Genomic DNA, 10700 nt, shown 5'->3' with positions numbered 1-10700 from the left:
GGCAGAGTTTAAAGTACTGACGAGCTCAGCCAACACCGAGTTGGATTCTTCCTTAAATACATAGGAGGTCCCTGTTTTTCTGACGGCGTACTCAGCCAAAGCTCACTGGAAACTGTCTGTCAACAAGAGCGCAAAAAGTTCACCATCCAGCTCCTCTCCTGTCGGGCGCATCTTAATGCGCAACAAAGTTGGTCAAGAGGCTACTGAAGAGATGTCCGCTTTCAAAGGTGTGGTTAACCTCTTCATTGTCGTCCCGCTCTATCTGTCGCAGCGCATGACACGCTTTCTAAAGGGTCTGAGGAGGAACGAGAAAGTGACTCCAAGCAGCGAAGTCGTCTCTGAGTGCGAAGCAGCGCACTGGAGCAGCTCTGGTTGTGAGGACACCCGGAGTCTCGCCACTCTCTGGGTGATATTTAAACCAATGAAATGATGTTAAAGAAGAAGAGGAGCACTGCTGCCTTCCTAACAAATATGAAAATAACTGGTGCTGCTGGATGTTGGTCGTTCTCTACGCGCAGACGCACCGCTGAAGTGGTTTGTCGTGCGCTCCGGCTGCAGGTAGAGGCGTCAGTGTGCCACCGTCTGACGAGGTGTTTTCCTCGGATGATAAAGGGAGGAAAAACGCGCTCGTCTCCTTCCACCTTGGTGTGACGTCGCTCGGGGCGAACCGAAATCCTCGCTGTCACTCAGAGAGGGAGAGAGAAAGAAACTGCAATTAGGTTTAGGAGGACCCGGCTGAGAGCAGAACTGGGGTAAACACACACACACACACACACACGCACACACACACACACAAACACACAGTGGACTGTGACACATTGTGTTTACGGTGGAGAGATCAGAGAATCAGAGATCACGGAAGGAGGTGATGTCAGCACAGGTGCGTTTGTACCTTTCTGATACTTGTGCCAACAGACTGGCACGTATGAAGCCATCTGGGTGGGTGTCTTTGTCATATCTTTTTTTGGGGGTGGGGGGCTAAAATTAAAAAGATTACACATAAAAAGCAAACTGTTGTTTCACATCAACCTTTTCATGCACAAAATAAGTTTAAGAAGGAAGGAGGCATTATTTGGCCTGTTCTGCATTACTAAATGTGTGTGTGTGTGTGTGTGTGTGTGTGTGTGTGGAGACAGGGTAGTATCATCGCCTATCTGGCCAAGGGCATATCCATTGAAATTCAACACCACTGTACTGTAGTCGCCCATAAAAGCCCTGACACCCGACTTCGTTCCACTGCAGTGATGCAATCAATCACAAGTGTAACACAAGGCGAACTCAACCAGTCAAGTACCACTGTCTTTCACGAGGGCCTCGGTTCCATTCACTTGTGCACAAACCACAACTATGGCCAATAGCATGCCTTCACGCTCTGACTATGACCCCTAAGTTAAGGCTGACTATGTCTTGACTTCTACATTTGACACTAACTTCTCAAGTGTAATAAATGAATGTTATATTTTACTCAAAGTGGAACATCTAAAGAGTAATATGGAGTCCGACCTGAAGTGGCAGGTTCATTTATTTATCCAAACTTTTCAGCCGTGGAAATATTTTGTGTGTCAATGCCAGTTGCAGAGGTTGAAACAACTCTTGATTTGGTCCATTTAAATCATGTATGCTTTAACTCTGACTGACAGCTTGTCAAGCTTTTACAAACATGGATAACGTGTGTCCGCTGTTCAATTTTACCTGCATCTGGCAGGTTGGTGGATGTTCATTTAAAGCCCTGTAAATATAGACATATATACAATGTATTTGCCATATGATCAGTGTGAGTGGATGAGATTTGCATTTTTTTTAGCAGATACTTAAGATATTTAAATTTGATCCCAAAACAGAAGACAGAAGTAAACTGCCTGTGGTCAGTAAAAAGGGTGAGCACTTAACCGCCTCAGATTTGGACTTTCAGTATGTACACCTCCACACCTCCACATGTGCACTTGTCTTTTAAAATGGTCATTTCTCCCCGACAAAAAAAGGCTATCGATGTAAAATATTTTCTTTGTCTCCTAACTGACAGAGACGCATCTGGTGTCCTTCAGTTTGAGTTTGTTCAGAAGAAAGAGTTTCCTCATAATAACTTTAGCTATGTTTCATTCCAAAGAGATTATGCCTAATGCAGCATTCACATCATGTCAGGTGGAAGGTAGTGATGGGGAAGATATTCATGGTTATACCTTTTAAGTTATAACCATGAAATATGCTTCCCGCTGGTAGATAGGCAGAGTTGGCCATGTGGAGGTAACAAATTGTGTGCATGATCCTGACATTTGGGTTCAGCTACCTTGAGTGATGGACTTTGACTGATATGAAGCTGCTTTCCAGACACTTCTGGGCCATCGACTGAAAATCAGATGCATTGTGTTGCAGAAAAATTCAGAAGCAGAAAGATTAACAGATTGCCAATTATTACGTTTATGTTAACAATGGATCAAATGGCTATGTGTAATGTGTCGCTCATAGTGATCAACCCACAGACTCTGCATTTCCCTTTAACTCAACATGAAGTTGTAGCATCTTTCAGTTCATTGGGTTCACTCCCTCCACAGTCATCAGACTTGTTTCCAGTGGCAGCAGGCAGCTGTTATCACCAACAAAGCTCTGTTAAATGCTCTGTACACAACCATACAGCACCAAACAGCAGAGGGACAAAGTTAGCATGTGAACCTGACACATCTAGCAAGCTAAAAACCTAAATATATTTCTCAGTAGATTGTGTACACCAAAACAGAGCTAGGATAGTGAATATTGGACTCGTCGGGTCTCCAGGAACATGACTCCAAATGAATGCTTCTCCGTTTCTGCTGGATGTGCAATGGTTTGCGAACATGTTAGCCAAAACATCTTTATAAGGCCATAATGTAATAGCTATAGTAGCTAGCTACAACATAAAACCTCAGATGAACTGCCTGCTAAATAAAGTAGATTGAGAAGATGCAATTTGTACAGAGTTTGGATTTTCCTGAATTGGCTTTAATACCCAGATGTCAGTGGCTTGCAGCAGAATTACATTAGTAATGTACAGCCAAACAGTTCCTCAATTTTAGCCCCAAATCTCTCTCTCTCAGAGGTCTGTACAACATACCACACTCCATGGGTTCCATACAGGGTTGGGTAATATGACCTTAATGGCAATATTGGATTTGCAGGATTTTTCGTATTAACGAGATGATGATAATTTGATTCAACATATTTGTACAGCTAACTACATAATTCAGCTTTTTGAGACATGCCTCATTCTGTCTATACCTCTGCTCCCCCCGCCACGCAGTCTTCAGTAAATTCAAATGTGATACTTTTAGTGTTTTGTCACCAGTAGCTCATTGATTTCTCCACACAGCTTTGGTCTCAGATGAACAGACTTTGTTTTTCTTCTCTCATGATTCATTTATGGAAACTCGTGTCTGCTGGAAAATCAGCCTCTGGTTCTTGTGATAAGGCTTCTCTGAATCCACCCTATTGTTTTCTAGTTTCCACAAGTCCTCAGAAGTGATGTAAGCAGTATCTGCTATTCCTCCAGGTGTGTCCAGGCTCCTTTAATTCACTATTGCTTTGCAGAATTGATTCCAAAAGTTTCCATCTTACAAAGTAATATTCTTAAAAGCAAATCCCCGCTCCATATATATATAAACTTTTGTTTGTTAACTTTATTTCAAACCTACCTAATTATGTTAAGGCTGCGTCAGACAACAGGAGTTTTAAAATCCAAACCAATTTTGAAATCGGGTTGCATCTCACACATAAGGAGAAACTTCACAGATGTTCTTCTCTCATGGGGAAGCAGATGTAAAACAACATGGAGACTGACGTCGTGCAACAACGTGCTGTAGTAATGCTGAGAAAAAACAAAAGCAGAAGGCTAAATGAATCTGGATAAGAAAATGGTTGGGGAGAAGCAGTCAGCTGCTCTGGGACTAATGCATGCTTATAACACTCAAAGCACTGAGTAGGACAACTTTCGGGGCGACCCCAATGAGTCTGCGAGCAGTTCGGGAGGTTTTAGACTGGATCTGTAAACCCCTCACATTACTAGATAATCTGGGCCGAACATCGGTATCCACTAAAGTCCCTGACAAGATTTCTCCTGCAATTGTCGTGAGGGGTGAATCAGGAATAAATCGGCCCAAAACTCAAAGTCTGAGCCTGGCTTTAACCTTTAATAGGGTTCTCGCCCTTGCATATCTCACTTCATATGTGGTCAAAACAAGGTGAACAATTAGCATGCAGTGGCTGAAACAGAACAGACTGTGATGTTCTAGCAGTGAAAGCCGAACTTGATATGTAAACTGGGACCAACCGCAACAAAATTAGAAAGTTATGAAAATTGAGTTATCTCTCAATGACCTATAAATAACTGTGGCATAGTTATGAGCATGACCATTGTTCTGTGCTTTGTCTCCCAACCACCTTACCCTTTCTTTCTTCCCCCATTTCTTTCTCCATTTCACTGGCTGTGTTTCACTCACCCCCAATTTCTCTCTCGTCTTGTCCCTCTCTCTGCTGGATAAGTGTGTTTTGTTAGGGAGGGCTGATTCTTCATTCTTGGCTGAGGCTTTATGGACAATAAAGATCTGATTTCAAAGTCCGGCAGGGTGTTGGGCCTGGGGTCTTGGCTCACAGCTTTTGTTGCCTGCTGGGAGGAGACACTGCACAGCCCCTAACCAGATGGCCATCAGCCCACATACAGTAGATTCATATTGTACATCATGCGTATTGTTCAAATTCTTGTCTCTGTTCAGCTCCACTTCACCACCACAATCTTGGCCAGAGTCACTGAGCTGCGCTGACCTCCTCAAAATGCCTTGTAGATTCACTGTTTTAATACATTGACATTGTATATTGTATGCACCGTTCTACTGAAAGCAAAGAGCATTTCACTTAAAAGCCTGTTGGTAACTGTCAAATGTTGGAGTTTCCTGAAATGCACCAAATGATAGATTTTTTAAAATAGTCTGTGTTTGCAATTACAATGTGAGCTTCACAAAGAATAATAGTAAATTACCAATTTCATGCCAGTTTTGAGTTGAGGTGTCTGCCTGTTCTGTACTAAAATGTACAGATTGCTTTGGCAGAAACGTGTAAGCGAGTTGTGGTTAATGGGTTAAAACATCAGTGTGGTCCTCTAAGTGTTTTTCTCTGTCCTCTGTGTCTGTTAGTTTCAACACAACTCTCGGAGCAGGAGATTCAGTGTCCTGCTCAAAGACACTTCAGCAGGGCAAATGCTAGCCAACTCAGGAGCTAGAACCAGAGTTCTCTGGATCAAGTGTAGTCTCTAGCCTCCCTCCCTCCCTTCCCATGACGCCATGTTGACCTTAGACAGCTTTGTGATCAACTGCAGTCCCCTTAGTTGTTTATTCCCTGACTGTTTCATCTTAATCACATAGCTCATAGTGGAGATATGTGACATGTCCTTCCAGCATGTATAATACATCTGTAGGGACTCCAGTGTTGTGAAGGAGAACGCCCTGATAGATACAGGAGCTTCACTGGGAGCTGCCAACAGTGCATTTTTCAGTCATTACATTTAACTTATAACATTATTTTTATTCTGTAAGATATTTTGTGGAAAAGGAAGAGATTTACTTGTGACATGACGGGACTTGATCTCAAAGCATAGCATGGTCCAGAATGAAATATTTCAACAGCTGTCAGGTGGATTGCTATGAAAGTTTGAACAGACATTCATGATCCCAGTGATGACTTTGCTGATCCCCTGACTTTTCCCCTTGTGCCACCAGAAGCTTCCCACATCATGTCCCCCTCAGGATGAATTTTAATGATTTCAGTGATTCACTGTATTTCCTTTTTGCGCCATCGTCAGGTCAAAATTTTAATGTGTCCAACACTTTTGTTTTTGACAAAATAATCACAAAACCAATGACATTCCTATCAGACTCAGCTTTACTTTGTTATTTGGTAAACATGATACATGCTAAAAAATCAGCATGTTAGCATTGTCACTGTGAGCATGTTGTCATGTTAGCTGTAGCATATAGCTGAAGTGCCTGAGTGCATCCTCACTGAGCTGCTAGCATGGACCCTTAGTCATGTTTACCAAAGACCACAGTGGATATAGGACCTAAACTATCTGTACCCTGATACTGTACCCTCCTGCACAACATAACTACGTCCAATCCACTTTCATGTCACACAGGTCACAGTGGATCTTTCTAAAAATGCTATTAGATACTGTACTGTAATAATGTATTATTCTGTATGCTGTGTCATACTGTATCATGTAGGAGAGGGCTTATCTGTATAGCAAAAAAATATATTTAAAAAAATACTAACTAAACAACCAGTTGCAATAACTTGTGGTTTCCCTTGGGCTTGTCACTGATTGGACTGAAAGAGCATTGGTCAGGGTTATGAAGTGTTCCCTCCCTCCCTCCTCCACCTAGGAAAAGCTAACAGGCCTAACCCCTGTCCTGCCACACCTATCATACACAGGCTACACACACATTCCCCCTCTCACACTGCTTTCATCTGGGCGTGAAATGGATTCCTACTGTCTGCCAGAATGCACCACCTATCTCTGGATGTGATTCTCTTTCACCCTCCTTCTCTTTTTTCCTTTCTTTCTTTCTCTGTGCCACACGTGCGCCCTTTTGTTTCCATAGAAAAATGCCTCGCCCGCACTGTAAAGTCCACAAAACACATTCCCGGGTGGTTATGATCAAAAATGATTAGAAATCCCATCGGAGCTAATATTTTATATGACAACTTGAATTAGATCTAAATCAGAAACATATGACGGTCTTAACCTTTTTAAAAACAAACCACAGTCTTCCTTGGAATTCCCAGGAGAAAGGCATGTTCATGAAATTCCTTCATAACTGGCACACACACACACACACACACACACACAGAAAGTGTGAGAGAGGTTGTATTATAAAATATTGATACCTCCCGCTGCCACATGATTTTACATGTCCAGAAGCAGAAAGTCTGTTTTCGGAGAGGAAGGAACTGGGGTTATGCAAAATGATGGTCTTGTTACGGCAAGTAATGAAAGTAAACCCTGTTCTAGGGTCTCACTGAGAACGACTGCAATATGTCAACAAAAGCAACGTAATTTGGTGTGATTCCGATATATCCTGCTTTTTGTCTCTCATAGGGTTGGCCCAGTGTTGGCTCAGTGACCCTATCATAATTGGACACACATTATTTGGCTCATAACAACGTGCAGACAGAATCGACCGGCTGACAAGTTATATGGAAGAATAAATTGTAACTTTACAAAGAGGTGAAGATAAGGAGTTAAACTTTAAGGTCCTAAAGTACCAGGTACAGATCTGTTCTCCATAAGGTCTAACTTACATCACTTGGATTGCCAGAGGAATTTGAATTGTTCAAGGGATCTCTGACAGAATCTCCTCCTGTAGTACCATATTTGTACACAGGCAGACAGTAGAGGAGGAAGCACATAACTACATGGTGTCTGTGCTTGGCCCTCAAGTTTGTGCCCTCAAGTTCCGCAAAGTTATTTGATTGCTTTTATAAATGCATTTTTTGTAACCTCTTTTCAGAGGATTATTCCATTGCTTTAAAGGCAGAGCTATAAAGAAATGGCCAAATTCAAAACATAAGACTGGAACACTTCTACATTCTTAGTTCACCAGATAAGTTTACAAGATAAATTCTAGCGACATAAAAGTGCTTGAGCTTTCTTCACACTGCTTTGTTAATAGTGAATTGTACCCCACAGCGGTGGTGGAACGTAAGTAACTACTTTTACTCGACTTTGAGATCATTTCTATTACTTTATGTACTGTATACTTTTACTTCATTACCATTCAGATGGAAATTATTTGACAGCTACAGTAACTAGTTACTTTGCAGATTAAAGTTGCCCTATGAAGTTTTGACTGCAAGTAGCACTGTGGAGCAACGTTTTTTAAGAGTGGGCCCCTGTTTTGCTTGTTATCGTGCATTTACACAAGGGCGTTCTGCCAACGGATTCATGCTATTCTGCTGATCTACAGGTGGCGGTAATGCGCCAAGAAATGCGACAATGCGCCAGTAAAGGCAGGGAGAAAGAAAACTGTTTGTGAATGTGTTATGAACGTTTGCATTCAAGTTGTCACTGGCAATACTGAATGTTAACAGAAACTTTGTTAACAAAAGCCCACGGAGCACCTTTAAGGTTTAGATTCAAAACCTATTATTAGTTAATAGAATAGGATGCATTGGAACAGATTAAACTACCCAACAGTGTATAAAAAAGTAGTGAAATTAGCTCCCTCTCGTTACCACTGTCTGACTGACAGAGGCCATTCTGCTTCATCATGAATAATTTTGCTTTTGATACTTTAAGTACATTTTCATAATACTTTTACATGAGTAAAGTCTTGAATGCAGGAGTTCTAATTGTAATGGAGTATTTTTAAACTGTGGTATTGCTACTTTTACTTCAATACGTCTTCAACAACTGGCCAGCAGGTGACTGACATGCTCATGGGGATGCCCTTTAATTTGTAGGGGTGGACAAAATAATATGAACATCTGCCCAAGATGGTGGCCAGGCCTTTACAGATTCAGTGTTTTTACAGGTTATGACATCAACCCTTCAGCAGCTAATAAGCCTTTTTTAAACAGAATCAGAGCCGCTGGGAACACGGGAAATGCTGACTGTGTGGAAAAACTCCTTTATTTATTAGATGTTTTGATCTTTTTAGAATTTGAACTGAAGCTTTAACATGGTTCACCAGTGTTAAGCTTCAACAACACAGGTGTCATAAGGCAAGAGAGCCAATGTAACATCTTCTGTCAAGTTTGAAAACACTTATTGAGTATCGTTGTGATGAACTACCAGACTTTCCCAATTCCCCACTCTAGTTAACCATTTGGACTGTGTTATTTTTAATCCAATAGCAGCAATAAGTTAGGCAAGACGGGGACAGTGTAGACATGTTCTCCCAATGCGTCACATCCATTTGTGAGTAATGATAACATCACCGCTGAACTTTTGATTATTAGATTAGATTTGGCCAAAGCATTGTGTGATGTTATTCCCATACACAGTGTGTTTGTGTGTACATAGATAGATGTGTGTACTGGCATGTGTTTCGACTGTGTTAATAACATTGTGTAAGTTTCCAACACTTTTGCCAGTTTCACTCACAAGCACAAGGAAGTCCTTTTTGTCTTTATAATATGCTTTTAAATGTCCAATGCTTTGCAATCCAAATTCAGAGGTGTATTTCTGTCACAACAAGCTGGAACATACAGTCGGTACTTAGTGAGACTGTGGTTTATGATGATGAAATTTGATTTAGCTATTTTATTTATCTCCGGTTGAAGAAATTATGCTGCTTATTGAAAGATTTACTCCAGCAACACAAGTGTATTTTATCACGAGATGAAAGCTGACATAATTTTTACTCACTCTTCCACTACTTCACACAACACACACACACAGAGCCACAGCCAGACTATGTGACTATTCGGTGTGATTCATCAGCATTACTGGCAGAACAGTAACTTTATTATAACAGATCTTATCTAGTATGCCATGCTTACCATTTTAAAGCTCCAGGTCTTTTTTACTCTTTCTTCTTTGTCCAACTCGTGTCCAGAGGGCTTGTGGTGTTGCAAAGAGATAACGAGGGAACCAGCCAGATGGGCAACACACACACAGACACACACACACACAGATTGTCTTGGAGATACGGGGTACAGATGACTTTTGGCTCAGCTTTCATACACTGCTCTGTGTCTCACCAGCCACACACATGCAGACACAGAGCACTCAACGCAGGCACACAGCTTTTCTAACAGAAGCACATTCCGGTATTGACCTTCTTAAACTCCAATATCAGAATCTATTCTCGTCATAAAAATCCTTCCTTTTTATGTCTCAGGAATCTCTCTGTGTTTGACAAACAACAGAGGGCTTTATTTCACAAAGAGTGATGCATTTTAATAAATCCACTGCGACCGTAATTACAAGCAGATCAACACAAACACAGTGTTGATAATTAACACAAGGAAAAACATGCAAGGATTTTCAACCTGAACACGTGTTCTGCAAGCATTGCTAAAGAAAAGCTAACTTTGCGTTTGAACTGATTTCAGACAGCAAAAGCTGTGTATCACCGAATAAAAAGTGGTCATTTGTTTGACGATTGATAGAAACTTTTGTGATTCCATTATTGTGCTCTGTATTGGACGGAGGTCTTTCTGACTGGTATACACGTGCTGAATGCAGTTCTCTGCTGTTACTGTAACATACCCACTAACGGCCTGTGCCCCACTTAAATGTGGATAAAATTGAGCTCAACTGTGACTTGAGGCAATGTGAACTATGAGGCAAGTCAGTTTGTTTGTATATAGCACCATCTGGTGGCAATTGTTAAAAGCTGTTAATAGACACGGCCTACAAGACCATGAGAAGGGTGAAGAAGAAGTTCAAGTCAGTAATGGCTAGTAGTTTAATTATGATTCACAGTTTAAGGGAAATATCACAAATCCAAGTGACTAAACATTCAAAATCTGAATAATTTAAATAAACTGAAAAATTAAGGTAAATCAAACTGTTTAGCTGCTAACAAGCAGTCTTTTTAGTGTGTTTTATTTTTACAGAGAAAAACTGATTTTTGTACAAGATTTACTTATTTGTGCGTTCGAATTACTTAAATTGTGCATATTTAACTATAAGGTTAAACAGTCTACCATTTACATATTGCAACATCCCT

Source organism: Enoplosus armatus, chromosome 11, assembly GCF_043641665.1.
Source record: "Enoplosus armatus isolate fEnoArm2 chromosome 11, fEnoArm2.hap1, whole genome shotgun sequence".
In the NCBI taxonomy this organism is placed as follows: domain Eukaryota; kingdom Metazoa; phylum Chordata; class Actinopteri; order Centrarchiformes; family Enoplosidae; genus Enoplosus; species Enoplosus armatus.
This window is presented reverse-complemented; position numbering follows the sequence as displayed.